Here is a 20,809-nt window from a genome sequence, read left to right on the forward strand (position 1 = left end):
TTCTGCAGCCCAGAAGAGTTTCTACTGAGGCATAAACTCACTTAAAACCACAGAGGTAAGACAAATACCTATAACTTGTAACAGAAGGCTTTCCATATACTTGGGCCCAGTTCAGAAGTGAATAAGACTGATGTAAGCAAGTGTACAATAAGCAACTACAGCCCTGATCCTACACAAATCTGCTTAATTCTAGCAATGTGACTGTCCCATTGGCTTGAATGAAACTATTTTGTGTGCTTACAATTAAGCACATGCATAGGTCTTTGCAGGATAGGCTCTAAGTTGGTGTCTGGAACATGCTTAGAAGCAAAAGAGGGATTACAGCAACAAGAACTCCCAAACAGAAGGTGCAAGAAGGTATACGATAACTGGAGTTAATCAAATACTTCAGATGAAAAATGTCAATCAACATATGGTCTCTTTTTAAAACAAATTTTTTTTAATTAAACCTTTAAACTTTTTAAAAAGTTGTCAAACTTTAAAAAACATGATTTTTTTTAATAAAAAAAAAATCAGTCGGTTGCCCTGCTAAAAGTTTAGGGTTCCGCTTGTGTTTTGGGTTGTTGTGCCCCCCACCTGTGAGTGTTTTGATGGGTCAGCATAGTCACATAGTGGGATTTTCCAAATATATATATATATGTATATATATCTTACTTTAGGACTCTTATTTATGAAATGTAAAGGGGAGTCGAATACTTCATTTAAAAAAAAAGAATTGTTTAAAAGAATTCTGCAACAAATAGAAATACTGGACAGTTATTAAAGAATAGGACAAAAATGCTTTTTGACTTTGCCAAAAGCTGCAAATCACTTTCTAATCTTTAAACAGCTCTATTTAAAAATTCACTGTTAGTCCACATCTCCTTTCAGCCTCCCATTGGTGGCTTCTCCTGCAACATCCCTCTGCATGCCCCTCACTTCTACTCGTTCAACATTTATTTAAAAACAAATTTACATTCATGCTGACTTAAGGCTAGATTCTGCACCCAGCAGAACATCTTGCAGTTCACACATCCATTTGCAGGATGGATCTCTAACCCTTAGTGACATGTAACTTACACTACCATTCACATCACTTCTGATTTTGATCCCCTGAAGTTGAATAGAGGGGTTGGCATCCAGAAAAAGGAAATGCAAAACATGAAGCCAGGTTCTTATGTTACCTTGCTCTAAGTCTGCTGATTTCAATTTTACACACTAGGGATGTGCAAATATTATGGGCCTGCTTCTCCACTGCATTGACAACACAAGGTGTATTCATATCTGTGCAAACTGCAACCATTCTGACTGGAGAGTATTTTACAGTTGTGCAAAATGGTTAAATGAATATACATCATACAAAGCAGTGGAGATTTGGTCCCCAAATTTCTTGTATCTTGTTTAACAAAGTACAATGTACATGCCTCTTACAAGATATTTGTGTCTTGGTGGTCCTTTTTCTCATACTAGTATTTGGTATTACTGCTGGACTCTCCTGCAGTTCTTCTCTCGATTTAGACATGACTGCCCCATCTGAGGAGGAGATTCTATTTATGGGCTTATCTACGCAAGGAAATTTACTGCTATAACAATATATATCACAGTAACTCAGTGTCACCACAGGGAGTTGTATTATTATAATTATACTGGTATAGTTTTGCTGGTAAATATTCCTGTGTAGACAAGGCCTAAGTTTCCCAGCAAGATATATCTGTCTTCCTGCCTCTCTTGGGGTAATAGGCACTTATGACTAGAATGGGAGGATTTTGGTCTTTGCTGACTTACAAATCGAAACATGCTTTGTAAAGTTTTTTTCTGCATTCACACCTCATGGTTGAGTCTAGTGTATAAACCCTAAGATGAAGATGAAAGGAAATGGAAGCCCGAGATGTAATTCTTGCACTTTTAAAAATGGTTGACTCTAAACCCACTACCTACGTTGAACGTTCAGTGGAAAGTATTTAACATTGATTTTTTTCCTTTAACACTTAGCAATCTGCCATGTGTGGTGTTATTTTTGTACTCTATATTTAACATGAGTTACAACCCTGCAGTAAGCTGTTTTCTTTTTCAGTTGGCATAGGCCCCCAATCTTGCAAACTGCTCCCGGTGCCTGCAAAGAGCCCCACTGATGTTAACATCTGACTGTGCAGCGATCATCCACATGGAGCAGCCTGCAGGATCAGGGTGACAGTTGACATAGTTTCTTCATGATATGGGCAGTTTAGTAACTATGGGAAATTGCAATTCCACCCCGTGCCCCAACACACATCTGTTGCACCTGAAGTTTCACTTTTTGTAAAGGGGAATTTCTTTGCCCTGGTGAAACAAACCCCTGTTATATTGTTAACCTTAAAAATCCATGTATCTTAGCTTGCTTTTTTACTATTTTTCCTAAGATGTAATACATGTTTAAAATAGTGGTCCAGATTCTGATCTTAGGCAAACCAGTGTAAACCTAGAACTTTTTTAAGGCAGTTTGTCTAACTGCATCAGTATAAATAAGATCAGAATCTGGCCCACCAAAGCTGACTTAGTTACTCTGTATTAACACTAGTGTAACTGGCTGCAATTTAGCCCAATGGCATTGCACAGGTGATAAGAGCTGCATCTGGCCTAATATCAATTTTTTTCCTCAAATCTAATACCTTTACTTGTGGAAATATGAGGACATCTTGTTGTTATTCTAAGACTTACTATTTCAGACAATGCTATAGTAGCATCTTATGCTTGCAGCACCAGGCTCTGGGACTTCAGGGAAATTATCTTCTATCCATTACTTAAATGGTCTTAGCTTGCACCAAACTGCTGACTTGTTGTCATCCGAGTTGTGAATGCTATTTAGTGCTTTCAGTGAAAGTTGATCTATTAGAAGTCCATGGGCCAAACTGAGAGTGCTAGTGTAAATCTAATGACATATAAAGGACACACTTGAGCGGAGGTAATAGGCAATGAGATTTAGACTGGTCTGTACCAGTGTGGTGTACCAGAGTATCAAAAGGGACTACAGTCTGCATCACCTTGTTTAAATAGCCTACTGGCTGTATATACCAGTGATACCAGCACAATTCCAGGGCAAGGCCATGTGCAGCAGTTAGACCTAAAGAGGTTGTCTGTAAACGGTAATGTGTTCTGAAGATGCATTATATGCACTTCACATCACTCACTAGTAGTTTTAATAGTAGCTTTCAAAACAAATCACAGATCCTGTGGTATGTCAGAGTACAGCGTTTGCATGAGTATTAGACCATAAAAAGGATGTGCACTTCCACTATGTTCTAGGGGTACCAGCCCCATGTGCTGTGCCAGCCCCAAAGCACATTCTCACTTGCCTTTGGAAAAATGCCTTGAGTTTTGTTACAGTGCAATGACTAACTTGGCTATTCTGAAAGTGCTGGTTGGCTTCTGCTGTGCAACAGACCAGAATCAATCCATATTGCAAGAGTGTTGTTCATGCCCTTAGGGTGAGCCTGTTTCAGAACCAGGAGTTCCTGGTAATGTATATATCTGTGTCTGTGTAAATTTTTTGGTGAGGATAAATAAGGGTGTATACATACTATCTAAATGCTATAGTGATGGGTACACTAGAAATGTCTGAGATCAGGCTAGCAATGATCCTTCTATCAGAAGTAAATTAACCTAAGATGAATACAAAAACAAATGTGTTAATGCCAGAATTCACTCCATTTAGAATATTAAATGTAATGGGCAAATTACTGCTATATCAGGTCTTGTAAGAGTTACTCAAAATCACAGGGACAGGATTTGGCTGCATCCTGCATATCATTATGGGAACGTAAGTCTGAACTGGGACAAATGTGCTGCAAAAAACAAGTACTGTACTATTCTAACCCAATGAGTACTCTGCAGTGGGTGAGACTGCACGGTACTTTCTCAGTGACTCACAATACTGTTACCTTTTCTAGACATTATTATGTATTTGTAATGCAGTGGCATGTACAGGCCTCAGCTCAGGATCAGGGCCCCAATGTGGCAAGCCCTTTACATACATATAAAAAAGACAGTCCCTGCCCCAAAAATCCTGCAGTTGGCATGGCAAAGAACAGATTACCAAACTTCTGAAAGACAGCAGATTACACCTGCACAAATTGTCAAGGAAAACGGACCCTTTTTCACGTTGCTATCCTTATTTGATTTTGAATCAACACATTTAAAACAAACAAAACTGTTGCTTAATGCAAATTGGGGCTTGATGAGGGCAACTAGTCTGGTACCTTCCTCATGTCGTGTTCCACTGAAATAGGCCTAGAGGAAGAGTCAGTTACCGGTTTGTTTGACTTCCACTTGGGGATGCTGGAACAATTTGTATAGTGGGGGTGCTGAGAGCCATTGAACTAAACTGTAAATCCTGTATATGATGGAAACAAGCCAGGGAATGCAGCAGCACCACAAGCACCTATGCTTCCACCTGCATGTACCTTGCTGTAAGGGATTTCAAATATCTTGTAAAATGGAAACACTTCAAACCTAAAATCAAATTCCAGCAACAAAATGACGACTTATACTGAGTGTACCACAGGTTAAGAAAGGGACAAGTTTGACTCCCACATCACAGCCACAAACAAAAAGCAGTGGCAGAGTGTGAGCGAAGCTAAGCAGAATACAAAGGAGAAGTAAAGAGAGCCTACATAGTAGGATGAGAGGCTAAATAAAACAGGAAACCACTACGTTGACTTTAAGTGGAAGTTATGCTGTGAGGGTTAGGCCTGGCAAGGGGAGTTCTTGCACCCTCTTCTATATACTACATTAATCTAACTAATTCATTTCAACTGTACCCCCTTAATCCAAGCCTCAATTATCTCCAGTCAACCAGTATCTCCAAACATTCAGATGCACACACCTGGATCCATTAAGCCAAGTGGTGGCACAGGAGTATAAACCAGGGCAAATTTTAGCCTACTGACATTAAGAGTTGCACTGGGGTTTTTTATTTCCTTTTGTTGTTTGGTTGGTTTTGTTTTATTGTTTTTCTAAACCCTACTATTGGTTAACATTTCAAATCATCCAAAGTAGGTGGAAGGAAGGTCATTTTAAACTATATACAATCTTACGTCAAATGGGTTGTTGAAACAAAGAACAGAGTGGGACAAAAAGAGTGGGGTGGGCTGTGGTTTGTTTGGACTAAAGGAATCAAAGAATGGACATCTTTCACACTTATGCTGAAGATACAAAACTGATACAGCAACAGACCCGAGTTTTCAAGATGAATAAAAGTCCAGTGCAGCAAACCAGGACAAATATAGCCTTGTAACAGCTTGCTGTGACCAGTTTGGCAAGTCAAAAGCAATGCTGAGCACCTTGGCCTCCTCAATACTTGCCTCCAACAGACTGGCTAGAGGAAAATCAGAGCAACTTAGCCAAACACTTTCTACAGCCAGGGGAATGAAGCCAAAGTCCACGAGTGGCTAATTGAGTCCCATGCTGTGCCTGTCTTCCAATGCACCTAAAGCCTCAGACAGAAGTTGTATCTTCCTGTCTCTTGCCATCCTTTTCTCTTTTCTCCATGTACATTTGTCCTAAGAAGAGAGAGATTCAGACTAAAAGGAGCTAAGCTACCAGCAAAAAGCAACACTCACCTTCCTCCTCCAACCTGACATAACTTTAAAGTAGTGGTTTCTCCCTTTAAAAGACAGTACAAATGGGGAGAGTGGCAGGAACAAGCATTTGTTATAATGAAGAAAAATTGATTTTTTCCCCTTTTCTTTACGTTTCTAACTAGTATAACTTATCGCATGTCCCTAGTATAGACAAGGCTTGACTTTCTCCATGATCAAATGATTAGGAAACCTCTAAGTTTTGACACACAATGGAATTTCGGACAGTTTGTCAATGTCATTCACCTCCAGGTCTAGATACACAGTAAATTCGCATTTCTCTTTTCTTTACCCATTTTTGCATAAATGTCTAAATTCCATTTTATAATGGAAGCAAGCCATCCCAGACACTGCATTCAAAGGCAATTATAGCACTTCCCAGGTGATTAAAGCTCCTTGACCTTCAGCCTTGTGCCTTACAAATACCAATGGACGTATGCTATAATCATCCAAAAATGCACTGCCTGTTGTGTCTTATTGCTTAAAAAGCTTGTTGCATGTCAATTGGGAGCATTGGACCTTTTATTGTCTACAGTAAGAGTAATACTGCTCATCTTAATCCTAAAAGAAGTTGCACAGCTAAAGCCCCACATCTGTATCAGTTTTATTCTTATTTACATTAAGCCCCCTTTGGACAGAAAGGGGCCTTAGTGTAAATGAGAATTAAATTTGTCAGGAATTGCAATCTGCCCTATAGGCCAATTAGACCAGTTCTTGAATTTTGTGAACTAGTGTAACACAAATCTTGCAATGATTTAACTAAATTAAACTGGCTTTCTAAAACCAATGTCGTTAGTTTGGTGCAAGTCTCTGTGTGGACACTTACTTTGGAACAGAAGTTTCTATTTTAGCCAAGGAGAGGATTTTTTTTTCCAGTGACTTCTACAGGCTTTGGATCAGGCCCTGAAAATAGCAAGTCAGATGGCCCATATGTTGCTTCTTTTTGAGTCTACTATTCCATTCAATATGATCTTAGACTTACTGAGTTGTTGTCTTAATTCCGCCGAGTAAAACAAAACTAAATCTACTGCAGAATTCTTAAACAGTTGAAGAACGGACATTGTAAGGAAAGATTGCACAAACTAGCAATCTACACAGTGAATATTTCAGTAACTTTGCCAGAGACAAACAAGCAAAACACCCACTGTTTTTATTCTTAATTTGAAGGCTTGCAAATCGTGTAAGGTGTTGCACTGAGGTCTACTTATAGTAGAAATGTTTGAACGGTTGTAGCTACAACCCTGTGATGCCTCCGAGTCCCTGTGCAGATGCACCGAACCTGTGCCACTCACCTCAGTTTCAAGTTGCCTCAGCCTGGGAGTGTGTCTTGGAGTCACTATGACAGCTCTAAAGCGTCCCAAGAATCCCCTTACTCAAAGAGAAGCCTGCGCGAGTAGTTTTAACTCAGCTTTATGACTGCTTTGCACCTCCCCAGCAATGCAGAAGAGAGTAGTGGAGGATTAAGGCCTGCATTTTCAGAGCAAATTTTGCTCATTGTACATGCTATTTAATAAACAAAGACTGAAGGGAATACATTTATTTTGATCCCTTGAGATGTTATAAATCAAAATCATGGGTAGGAGGTTTCTTATTCATGATTGTAAGCCTCCAGTATGTGTAGTTCTTCACAGTGCAGGATCTGCCTGGAAAGTGCACTATATTATGATATGAAATTCTATTCTCGATTGATAAGATTAATTAACTCTAGTTCAGGAACAACTGATTTCACAAATAACAGTTTGAGAGAGGGAAACATCAAATTAAAAATAAAAGTCTCTTACATTTCAAGACTGAGATAAGGCATATGCAGTAAACAAGCATTTTCAAATAAAACTGAATGACTTAAATGAGTTCAAGAGATTAATACAAGTTAATTATTAAGGGCCCCTCTTGGTACATGATTTTGCACAGGAATATGCTGCAGATCCCTAGGGATGGCACGACTCACATGCACATGGCATACTGCAATTCATTGTCATTTACACATCCTCAAACTGCTCCACACCATGGAGAACAAAGAGTTGTCATTCAGGTGTTGAAAGGAACTGGGCCACGCCCCAGAGCAACTATGCCCTATTCCCTACTGGCGAAACAGCTGCACAGCAGTGCAAGTTATCCTGAGAACTTACTGCAGCTCCCAGTCTGGAAAAACAGCTCCTATACACTACAAAGCTATGGCACAGGAACTTGGAGGCATACAGTCAAGTGACGCATACACATAACCACCATTCTCTTCTTTCTTGTCATGCATAGCTCTAGGACTTAGGTGTAAAAGCAGCGCATTGCTGCTGAAGTGGATATGAGAAAGAAGCTTATGGACTGTTGGACTGCTGCCTGTAATCAATGAGCCAGTATATTTTCTGCCAATTGTAACATAGCAGTATGTACCTAGCTAAGGTATTTCTAATAGATCTATTGAGGCCCCCAGTTGTATTTACTTGTATCAGTGGCTGTACTGGTGCTTTGCCAACATGCACATTGTCTAAGGACAATTTCTGCCTGGTGTACAAGATGCAGCTACTTGGATCTGTGTGCTGAACTTCAAAATATCACCAGCACTGCCCCTTTCTGCCCATGCTAAAGTTTTGTAAGGAGGGATGGGCATGACAAGAAGTCAACAGGGAGGAAGGTTGATCTTGTGGCTGAGGCACTGGACTCTGATTCAGGCGTAGAATTGCTGACGCCACACAGAATTTTTTATGGGACCTCACGCAAATCACCCCTCTCTTCGCCTCAGACCCCATTTGTAAAAATGGGGATAAACATACTTCCTGTGTCCTGTCTGTGTAGGTTGTAAATTATTTAGGGCCAGGCTCTCTCTTAACATGTGCCCGTACAGTGCCTTGCACAGTGGGGTACAGCTCTCCCTAAGGGCCTTTAGATGCTACTGAAAACACATGTATATAGTCATAGCAACACTCCTGCAGGAGTAGATGATACATGGAGGATAGCATGCAGGGGTGGTACAAACCCTCCACAGGCGTCTTCCATAGCTAGCGCTTAACCCTCCTTTTGGCAAGCAACCGAGCTCTGGCACTTTGCAAAGTTAAGAAACATGAAGACTGGCTTTCTTTTATTTCTTTGTATTTTTTTTTTAAATTCTGTCCAACAAAGTAGCCCTTGTCTTATGGAAATATAAGGGATTGGGCTCAAAGAAAGTAGAATAAAGTGCACCAGTGACATTTTAGCGAAGGATATGGCTTTATTTTAATTAGATGGAGAATATATATGTTTCATTTTAGACTAATAGTGTATCCATGAATGTGTGTGGCAGCTGTTTAAAGGCTAATACACTTTCTTGCTTCACCCGAATGACATCTAGCTTGCAGAACACATTGTAACAAAGGAATGAACACTCTTTAAAAGTTTAGACCCTAAATTACTGGCAGTAATGCTTTATTCAGCCTGGACAGTGGATATCAACAAAAGATCAGTACTGAAAAAGATGACTCATATTTCATTTTAGCAAAACAAAGTTGCACACTTGGGATCCTAATGCTTGACTTTGCTTATATGTTTAGACTTATTGAAATGAGTGGCACTTATCAGGTGCATATGTGTTTGGAGCATCAGGGTTGTGGGTTCCAATCTGGCCCCCAAGTAAGTCAATGGCAAATGCCCACTGATTGCAATTGGAGCACAATCAGACCCCTGAAGCATAAGTGGAAGTGACCCTAACTACATCTCTACCCCGACATAACACAAATTCAGCTATAAATTCGGTAAAGCAGCACTCCGGGAGGGTGAGGCTGCACACTCTGGTGGATCAAAGCAAGTTCAATATAACACGGTAGATTTTTTGGCTCCCGAGGACAGCGTTATATTGGGGTAGAAGTGTATAAACCTTTTAGTCCCAGTGTTCTGATACAAATATATTTTAAAGTGCTGCACTCTATGCTCGTCTCTGCATTCATAATGGGTCATCAGAAAACAAGTGTAGGAAAAGTTAATTTTTTTATTCAAATATTATAACAAAGGACAAAATTCTGCCTTAAGTTATATATGCACAATTCCTGCTTTAGTCTATGATACCTCTGTGGGTATTAGAGATCTGAATGTAACCATTAATGTATGATTCATGCAAGAAATATTTTCTCAAACTGTTTGATCTGAATGCAGAGCTCACACCAACAAATGCTGTCCCACTACACATGGCTAACATGAAACAAAGAGAGGGTATTGCTCACACACTTCTTTGAAATCTATTGTTTATTAATCTAACACATGCAAAGGGCCTAGATCCTCAGCTGCTGTCAATCGGAATCGCTCTACTGAAATCAATGTAAGGAATTTAATGTAGTAATAATCGTGTAATGCCAGAGACCTAAAATATTGAGTTGTTCTTCTTTCCCAAATGCAATGTAAGAATTACCCCTTCACAGAAAGAGGAGATATATATTCTAAGATAACTGTTTAACTGTAAACAAGCCAACAAACTGGCTACACACAGTCATTGTTTTGTTCCACTCTCTGCTCTGTGCCACCAAAACCCTTCCAAACAAACCACCTCACAGACCTGCAGTTGCACAAAAGTCCCCAGCTTCCCAGGACTTCATTACCTACATCAGGGGTCTCAAACTCCTGGTCCATGGGCCATCTGCGGCCCGCGAGCCTCCCCAATGTGGCCCGCGGGGCTCCAGCAGTTTTGGGACCAGATCTCTCCCTTGGCCCCACCTGCCGGGGCCCAGGTGCTCCCCCCTCAGGGGCCCCGACATCGCAGCGGAGCTGAGTGGCGTCTGCCTGCTTGCTCCAGTGGCTGCCAGCTCCTCCCTGTTGCCCAGGGGCAGGGCAGGGCTGTGCCTCCATGCACTGCCCCACCCCCGCCCCGAGCACCCCTGCGGCCAATGGGACACTGCAGGTGGGGGGGGCGCCTGGGGGCAGAAGCGCACGGAGGCCCCCCAGCCCACCCCGCCTTGAAGCCCCAGGTAAGCACCGCAGCCCCATCCCACATACTCCCTCCTGCCCCCAAACTCCCTCCCAGAGCCTGCACCCCATCCCCCCCCACACACCCAGCTCCCAAACTCCATCCCAGAGCCTGCACCTGACCCCCTCCCCCACCCAAACTCCCTCCCAGAGCCTGCACCCCAATCCCCTACTCCAGACCTCCTCCCTCACCCAAACTCCATCCTGGAGCCTTAGGCAGGTGTGGGGCGGAGTTTTGGGGGGGCGTTTTCTGGGAGCATGAGTGACATTGGCCCACTGGGAGGATCTGAGGACTGGCACTGGCCCTAAGGTAAACTGAGTTTGAGACCCCGACCTACATTAACTATCCTGCTCTCAGCACTGCCATCTAGTAGAAAGTGATAGTCTACCATGGCGTTGGCTGTCACATCAGCTCGAAAGGCAGCATTATTCCAGGAAAGCATCGCAAAGCTGTTGCTATTGTTAATATTTTACTGCAGTGAGTAGTTATCAGGTTAACCACCCCGTACGTGATTCGAAACCAATTTCCCCCAAACCCTGGGTCCTGCCAGCTGCATTTTGTTCAACCAGCAAGATCCGTTAAACAACTAGATTATCCTGGGTTTGTTTTGTATTTTTAACGCATTGCTTTTGATTTTTCTATTGAAAATACTCCCAACCACCACCACCCCTCAACACATCGCAACAATAGCCTAGCTCCTGCTCGCAGCTGGAAAGGTCGGGGGTGGCGGGGGGGGGGGGGAGACCGGACTCCCCTAGGTATTCGTGCCTAGGGGATGTAAACAGAGATGGAGAAAATGGGTCTTATCGATCACTCGGAATCTATACGGCCGCCTTTAATGCTGCTTGCAGATTTACAGCCAGAAGCATGGAAATCGGAGCAACTGCCCTGCATCCCCGGGTTTCTCTTCCCCCCAACACCAACGGGGTTTATTTATTTAGCGGCTGTTCACCCTCCAAGATGAAGCAAACGCACCCCCACTCCAGGTTCCTAGCCCTCCCTGGAGCCGAGGCTGCTGGTGCATCGCTCCCCGTGCAGCAGCAGGAGCAGCCAGCAGGGCGAGATGGAGCCGGGACGCGGCGGGGGGAAAGGCATGCAGGGGAGCTGGGCGGCCACACACACACACACACACACCCCGGACGAACGCGCACGAACCGAACCAACCCGTGCAGCCCGATCCTGCCCCTCGCTCTAACCATCGAGCGCAAGCTGGTCCCGTCGCTCCTGGGAGCCGCCACCGCCGCGCTGCACAACCAGCCTCCTCTTGCCTCTCCCCCCCCCCCCAGCCCCACGCCGCCTTGCTCCAGAGCTCCCCGCAGCGCTGCCGCGGCTATGCATGCTGCCCCCCAGCCCCCTCCTGCCGCCCCCCACCTGGCTCCATCCCTCCCTCCCGCCCCGCTCAGGTACGCAGGGCGCACAAAGAAAGAGCCCCCCTCACTCACGCGGCAGGAGCGCGCAGCCCAGCAGGCAGAGGAAGGCGACGTGAGGGCATGTGTGTGTCCTGCACACCGCACAGCCCCCTCCTCCCGTCCTCCCCGGCTCCATGCAGGCGGCGAAGCCCCCCACCCTGCCGCGCGCGGCCAGTCCCCCTAACACGGCGGAGCTCCACCCCCCATTGCAACCCCCGAGCCTGCACAGCCCCCAAACGCTGACTCGTCCCCCCCTCCTCCCCGACCCCATCCCCCCAATGCAAAACTTCCCCAGCCCCTTAGACGCTTCAAGGCACCCACGCACCCACACTCCACATTTTAAAGCCCCACTGTATAGCCCCACCCCACTACAAAGTACAAAGCACCCCCCGCCCGCCACAGGATAAGGCTCCATAACCCCACTACATGCTGCAAAGAACCCCCAGCCCCCTACACAATCAAAAGCCCTTTCAACACTGGGAAGCCTCCCTACACACTGCAGCCCCTCTACCTACTGCAAAGCACCCCAATGCTGACTCTGCAGAGCTCCACCCCACTACCCAGGGCGCCCCAAGCCCCTCGACAGCCTGCAAAGCCCCAGCACACCGTGCAAAGCTCTCCAACCCACCCTGCATGCTGCAAAGCTACCTTCCCCTATGGAGGACAATGACAGCCAGCCAGGGGGCCTGGGGGTTAGCTAGCCAGAGCACCCGCTAAAGGGAAGTTTTCTCCCTTCCTTGTTTGAGGTGGTTTCGCAGCAGGTGATGAATGTGGGGTGGTGCCCCCCCCCACCCAGAGCAGGTTTGTGGTGCAGGAATCACTCCCCCTGTCTATGCAGATGCCCCTGGGAAGAGCTGCAAGGCTGGCGGCAGCAGCAACAACAGCCGCCCACCACCCCCATTAAAGCTGTTCTCCCCCCATCTCTCTCGCTCGCTTTCTTTTCAGCTCACCGCCTTGATTGACAGGGAGCCTTTCAAAGGCCGCCCACACACGTTTTCCCTGAATCGGAGAGAGAGATGGCGAAGGAGAAAGCATGAATGAAATATTCAAGCTGCAGGAGCGCCCAGGAGCAGGGGGCGGCCAGAGAGAAAAAGACTCCAGCCCCCTAGGGAGCCAGAGCATCTGGAGCTCCCCCTTTCCAGCAGCAACAGCCTCTACTGCAGTAGTGTGTCCTGGTTCAGCACATACACAGGCCGGCACATACACGTAGACAAATGCATACATAACACACAACGCAGACATGTTACACACACAGACAGACAAATGTAGATAATATAAAGATACCTGATGTAAATTACACACACTCACACAAAGAGAGACATGCATACATTACTGGCAGAGAGAGAGAGAAAGATACAAACACAGAGGGAGACAGACATATTCACAAATATTAGACACCAGTTACACATACACTATGGACAAAAAGATTACAGGTACACAGACAGAAACAAACGTTACACATTAAGGCCCCTGTTCTGCGAACGAATGAAATAGTGGAGTGCTGTGTTGTGAGCCTTACTGAAGTCTATGAGGTTCTGCATAGTACAGCTGCCCACCAATGCAGTATCTATTGCAGGATCCAAGTCTAAGATAAACACCCAGGACCAGATCCTCGTCTGATGTAAATCTGCTTAGCTTCAATGGAGCTACATCATTTAATACCAGCTGAGGATCTGGCCCATAATATCTGATCCGGAAGTTTTATCTAGACGTTATAGCATAGGCCATGAGGATGGGGTTCTTTCTCCATCTTTGAGATTTACAGAGGGTCCCTAGTATATGTCAGGGTTACGTTCTTGAAAAGGGCCACAGATACCAGAACGATGGATACCAGGGAATTTTCCCCCATAAGAAATAATGGAATGGGGGGGGGGATGAGTTCACAATGTTGCCACACTTGCCTATGACAATGCTCTTTTCACCTAAACAGTGTGCCTTTTTACAATGACAGGTTATACAGTACAAATTTTATACATAAAACATTGAATAAAATAAGGTAGAACCCTACAAACACCATTCAAACACAGAACATTTTAATAAATAATATAAAACAGTGTCAATTAGGCATACAGTACCTTAGGTAGGGTTGCGGCTGAGTTTTCTTGGGCTGGCTTTTCCGTAGCTGGCTTTTCAGTTGCAGAAGTCCTAAAAAAATATTTTATCGATGTCTGCTCTCCTGCATGAATCTTTGAATGATAGATCTCTCTGTAGCAAGTCACTGCATCATTGAGAGCCCTGGAGACTTTGGCAGACTGTTCACGAAAAGGATCAGTGGTCTGTATGAGTTCCATCATCTCATACAGCAATCCAAAGACACGGGAGAGATTCTTTGTCGTCGGACTCCTGGATTCCTGCCCCACATTGTCGTCGTCATCCTTGCTTTCTTCGGATATCCGTTGTTGGTCCAGCTCAATCAGTTCCTCATTTGTCAGTTGCTCAGTGTGAGACTCCAACAACTCCTCTACATCTTTCTTCTCTACCTCCTCGAAGCCAACATTCTTCTCCAACTTGACAATTTCTTGCCAGAGAGCAGGAACGGCATCAAATCCCACAAAGCTGTGCACAGCATCTGCCATGCATGGTGCTGAATGCCATTCATATATTATGAAGTGACCTCTTCTCACAACATGTCAATGTTTTCTACGCCATTCAGGATGTTGTAGGACTTCCAAAACTCCTTTACATTGGACTTTCCTTCACCTGCTATCTCCTTAATCAGCATGGAGAACATCCTCCATAGGTAATAAGCCGTGAATGTGGCCAATACACCCTGGTCCATAGGCTGCAGCAATGGTGTGGTGTTTGGTGGCAAAAATAGGATCTTGACATTCAGGCAGAGAGCTTCATAGTACACTTTGTGGGCACTTGCATTATCCAGCAGAAGGAGAATCTTAAAGGCCAAATTTTCCTTCTGACAGTTACCCTTAAATTCAGGAACAGTGTGGTCTACAAATCACTCACGGAAAATATTGCATGTCATCCAGGCAATGTTCAACTTCCAAATTATGGAGAGACAAGACTTGACTTAGCCCCTCATTGCTCTTGGGTTTTCACTGTGCTAGACAGGCAGGGGAAGGGATAGCTCAGTGGTTTGAGCATTGGCTTGCTAATAAACCCAGGGTTGTTAGCTCAATCCTTGAGAGGGCCATTTAAGGATCTAGGGCAAAAATCTGTCTTGGGGTTGGACTAGATGACCTCCTGAGGTCTCTTCCAACCCTCATATTCTATGACTCAACTTGTAATTGCCTTCTGCATTTCCCCCAAGCAGAAGGGTTAAGCGGTCTTTAGAGGCTTCTCATCATGAGAAATATAATTCTTCATTGGCATCTTCTTCCAATAAAGACCCATCTTATCTACATTAAAAGCTTGTTTTGGAGAGTAGCTGCTTCTCCTGTGAGTTTTACATTATGTAGATTGGCACACTTCTGGAAACTGTGGAACCACCCATGACTAGCACTAAAGATCTCCTTTTCTGCTGTTGAGCTATCTCCCTCTCTTTCCTTTAAATTGTTATACAGGCTTTTGGCCTTCTCCTGAATCAAGCTTAAAGTCACAGGAGTTTTCTTTTGATGGAGGTCATCAATCCTATCAGCCAGCAAACATTCCATTTTCTCCACTGTACTGCTTCTGTGTTTTGTTGTCTTCATCTATGACAATTTCATAGCACTCCTAGCGCTTTCACGAATTCAATCAGCACTCTTAAAAATTGTGCGTACCGCCATAGCAGGCAAGCTGAGAATATGAGCAATATTGGCTGCACACTCACCTCTTTCAATATGCTTTATAACATCTAATTTCACTTCTAATGTTACACTTTTACGTTGCCTCTTAAACACAGGCCCACTCTTAACACTTTGAATTTGTTTTCCACTCATGATGGGTAGTACCATACTGTACAGTACTGTACTCACGGCCTGCCCCACCTCTTCCCGCCCCTCCTCCACCCTCACCCTGTCTCTTCCTGCCCCCCTCCACCCCCGCCCCATCTCTTTCCACCCAGTTCCGCCCCCTCCTCTGAGTGCGCCCCGTCCCTGCTCCTCCCCCTCCCTCCCAGTGCCTCCTGCACGCCGCTGAACAGCTGACTGTGGCAGGCAGGAGACGCTGGGAGGGAGGGGGAAGAGTTGATGGCTGCCAGAGGACGGGAGGCGTTGGAGGGGGAAGGGGGCGCTGGCTGCCAGTGGGTTCTAAGCTCCACAGAAAAGCAATGCAAAAAGTGAAGAAAGTAAGTTGCAAACGACGGATACATGGATCGGGACCAACGTGAATCGGAACATGTTCTCCTATTGATAAGCAATGAATAAGTGAAATGACGGATAAGGGGGAGCGGTATACTGGTGACCTCCTGTACTTGTTTTGTGACCCTAGGCAGCCACTTAACTATTGTATTTCTTCATTCAGCCATTTCTGAAAAGGATATAAGTAACAATGCTTGCTAAAGACTAACTTGCAGATCAGAACTTCCCCAAAGCTTTGGCATGCATAGTGTAGGATTCTGACTCAGGCATATCACTTATTTACCTAGGTTTAGGGATGTTAGGGGTGTTTTGGGGCTATGACTTCGATGGGTGTGGTCCATTGAAGTCAAGAGAGCTACACTAATTTAAACCAACAAAGGATCTGGCCCATGAGGTATAGGTAATATTTGTAAAGCACCCTAGGGTTAAAATTTAGCATTTTTATTTATGAATAATACTTATTTGGAATCCTTGAATGGAAACACTAGTAATGTTATTTACCTGTATCTCTCCTACAGTTTAAATTGAAGATAGCATTTTTTTCTTCCAAACGCTCATATAATGTTGTTGAGTGATCTTCCACATTGCACCCCAGAGGTAGCCGCATTCAGTGGTGTGTAAACTGATTCCTCCCTGTAGTCATATAGCGCCAGATTCTCAGCTGGTGTAAATCAGCTTAGCTCCACTGAAGTCAATATACACCAAATAATTTACATCAGCCAAGGTTCTGATCCATAGTTTATAAAGCAATTAGGGATTCATATAATGACATATGCTAAAGTAATATATTATTATCATTAGTTTTTAAAGTTTTGCAGTACGTAGTCATTATCAAAGTACATCATAAAATGTTGACAAGCCCTTTACTATAACATGACAAATGCTTCACTATAATGTAGATGGGTCAATGTAATACTGTCCGGGTGTTATAAGGTTCTTATGTTCATGCTAACATTTCAGTATGACTCACCTACAGTACATATCACTGCCACAGCTGTTGTAGACCTTGCTCTGAGTCAGAGAGTGACTTTGTGACACAGGATTCTGGCAGTCGGTACAATCCTAGTGATTTTCCCACTGAAGAATGAATTGCTAGTTGGTATCTGCAGCATGAGTCAGGATTTGATATAGGGGGTGAAACTGGACTCATAGATGATAAGAAAGGCATGGGCTTTTACTAGTGGACTACTCCAATAATGTCCCAACTTAAATAACCTTCTTGAGCGGGACAGCTGATACTGGTGTATAATGCACTACTTGTACCCTGTTTAGAATCTTCACTTAATAAATTATTCCTATTAATGTTCTCCCACAGGAGCTTCCATATTGTTCAATATCTAATATGGCATGAAAACAACTTGGACTGACTCTAAAATGTGAGTCTGTTTGAGGTTCAGCCAATGTTAAAGGAAATTCTGGGCCCGATATGCTAGATGTTCTTTGCTGGGAATCTCTGTGGGGCATTAGTAGTATATATCAGGGGTTCTCAAAGTTCACTGCACCATGACCTCCTACTGACAACAAAAATTACTGCACATTCCCGGCAGGGCCTCCAACAGGGGAGGCAAAAGGGGCAGGGAAATTAAAGCACTGCCGCGGCAGCGCTTTAATGTGGGCTGGGTATGGGCCGGTGAGGGTTCTTACCAGTACGGAGTACCGGCCTGTACCGGCTCACTTTCACCCCTGCATGAGGACCACAGTGCCTGGAGTTGAGGCTGAAGACCTTTTGTCAGCACATTCCAACTCTTACTTGTTGGACTCTTTATTGCTCTAGACGAGGCAGAACTAAAATGTGACCTGGCTGGAGGGCTGAGTCATGAGAAGAGGCAGACCATGGTGGGACTGCAGTGACCTTTGGTAGGAGATGCTAGACAGGAAAGAGCTGCTACGTTATGCCTGGCCAGGTAGGGGTGTAATTGCAGTGAGTGCATGCTTCCACAGGCCCATGGGTGATCAGAGGGCCACATCTCTGGCTCACCTCCAATGGGAGGTCCCAGGGGAAAGCTAGCAGACTAAAGGCAATGGCATCTTCCACCTACCTTTTCCCCACTCTGCCGCGGGGGGGTGCCTCAGGGCGGGGGCTCGGGAACGGAGGAGGGCGCAAGGTGGAAGTTTTGCCTAGGGCGCAAAACATCCTTGCACTGGCCCTGGGGAGATGTGGGGTCAAGAGAAGGATGCAGGGCGAGCTTTCTGCCCCAGGCAGGTAGAAGATCTGGTAGGAAATACCTGCAGAGATAGAAGCCTTAGAAGTGAGAGACTTTAGGTAGAGGCCAGGCAGAGAGATACTGGCTTTCAGGAACGGATTAATGGAGTGTGTGGAAGACTTGTGTTGTGTTAAATAAAGTGCTGAAGAAAGTGTAATAATGTTGCTGTTGTATGAAACTTTGTCTGTGGCTTCTAGTACCCCCCATATCTTCCCCCATGACCTCACTCTTCATTGTTACACATTGGGCCAAAACCTCAGCAGATGTAAATCAGGGTAGTTTCAAAGAAGTGAATAGTTATGATAAATTACACCAGTTGAGGATCTGGCCTGTCTTCCTTTTCTGCACTGCCATTCTCATATTGGCACCTATGCCAAGACAAGGAAAGGAAGGGAGACCCACAGTAGGTTGTATGAGGCAAAAACAAACTGAATTTGTAAGAGAAAATACGTCTTCATATGATGCATATAAATGCCATGAAAACTACAGAGACAAGGTGTGAAGATAGCCCCTAGGTATAAAAGTATCAGAGGGGTAGCCGTGTTAGTCTGGATCTGTAAAAGCAGCAAAGAGTCCTGTGGCACCTTATAGATTAACAGACGTTTTGGAGCATGAGCTTTTGTGGGTGAATACCCACTTCGTCGGATGCCACAGGACTCTTTGCTGCTTTTAGGTATAAAAGTGCATGGGTGAGACTTAAAACACTTATGGATGTGCTTGTTAATTTTGTAAATGTTTTATTTTTCTACTAGATCTGAAAAAATCATTCCCTTCTCAATGCCATATACATCCATTCAATTATCTAAATGCTTGATTATTAAAACCTAGTGTATCATATTTGCTTCAGGTTAAATATAAAATTAAAGGATTGTGTTGGGAGGAGGGAACTTGAACTTTGTAGGTCTGTAAGGGGGAAAAGCTACTTAAACTAGTGGTTGGGAGTTTACAGTTTGCTTATTGCTATCTATAATGAAATGAGTAATATCTGACTATTGTAATAAAGTAAAATCCTTTGCTATTAAAATAGCTGGTACCTGCTTTTGGATATTACATAAACTAAAGAGACAATAAAGGGCACAATTCTGGTGACGGCAGCGTTTGCCCTGCAATACTGATGTACTCAGGGGAGTGTGTCGCTCTGGCATTCACAGCAACCAGACCACATGGAACTTCTTCCTCTTTCCTCCCACCAGCTTTTTATTTTGAATACAGAGTGCTGTAAAAAGAACATGAAGATTAATCATGTGCAGCTTTAGCCCCAGCACTCTCAGGTCTCAGTGCCCACTGCTGCACATAGACTCTGATCCCGCAATGACCTCTGTGCAGGTGGGTCTCTGCACTCCCATGGAGCCCCCTTCCCGTCAATGGAGCTATGTGAAGGGTCAGAGCTCAGCCTGTGCAGCACTCATTGCAGGTTGGGGCCTTTGGTTTGGAGGAATCATGCTCATTGGCAAGGAAGCTGGATTAGTCAAACTGCTTTTAAACAGGGTTTGCCTGGCAAGTGCACACCAAACCATCATTTTACAAACAGTGTCAAAACCTATGCTGCCAAGTGGCTCCCATCTGCATCACATCTACAGGTGTCTCCGGGGACTCTCTTACAACATGGTTGTCTCCTCAGCTGGGTATTTCACAGTATCATTTGTAATGGAGATGGTACCTTAACGCTAGTCCAAAACTAATTGTGCTAACGTGGAAAGAAGCAACAGAAGGAAGTTTACCGTTATAAGCTACAAACATGTTCCTGACATTACCGATGAAGTGAAGCAGGGCTGCTTTCCGCAGGCTGGCCGAGGGGTTTGGCTATCTCTATTAAATATAAAACACAACACATATCTGGGGGAAGGAAGTCTGATGACACTATTCCAGCTTTGTTCTCATGGTAACCATGATGTCATGAGGATACCATGGTTACCATGATATTCCTTATATTTCAAACATTAAAAAAAAAAACAGGAGGAAAAAAACTTTTAAAGAAGTTGATGAGGTGACATCTTTACCCAGCATAAGAGAGCTGTAAATGGAAAAAACCAACCAGCATTTGTTTCTGTTTCACAGTTCACCTTGAGAGAGGACATTTTGAAAGAAAGAGCATTTCAGCTCATAATTACTGTTTACAGTACTGTCCCTGTCAACATATAGTGTATATCCCTGAGCTTTCCCCTTTCTCAGCTTCTGTCACTGCCAGCAGCTTTTTGGGATGAGCACAGACTCCAAAAGGCTGAAGATCTTGTGGTTGTTTCTGAAACTTTAAAAGTTTTAATTTTCATGTGGGATAAAAACCTCAATCTGTGCAGAAGTGGAAAATAAAGCCATTAAAGCTTTAAAAGTCACCACGGGGTCTCTCACCTTCAGAGGAGGAAGGCATGGAAGATGGCTCTTGATTTCAGCCCTTAGGATGCTTCCCAGATGCAAAAATCCTAGTATGCTGCATTAGGCTGCT

General features: G+C 44.3%; 1 protein-coding gene across 1 annotated transcript in view; it reads right to left on the reverse strand.

The window, feature by feature from the left end:
- Positions 1–20,226, reverse strand: part of IGSF22 (immunoglobulin superfamily member 22) — a 210,452-nt gene extending 190,226 nt beyond the window's left edge. Inside the window, exon 1 of the mRNA XM_045012353.1 lies at positions 20,121–20,226. The gene's annotated coding sequence lies outside the window, so the exon portion shown is untranslated. The remainder of the gene's footprint in view (positions 1–20,120) is intronic.
- Between the last annotated feature and the right edge of the window lie 583 nt (positions 20,227–20,809).

Source organism: Mauremys mutica, chromosome 4 (assembly GCF_020497125.1).
Source record: "Mauremys mutica isolate MM-2020 ecotype Southern chromosome 4, ASM2049712v1, whole genome shotgun sequence".
Taxonomy (NCBI): Eukaryota; Metazoa; Chordata; order Testudines; family Geoemydidae; genus Mauremys; species Mauremys mutica.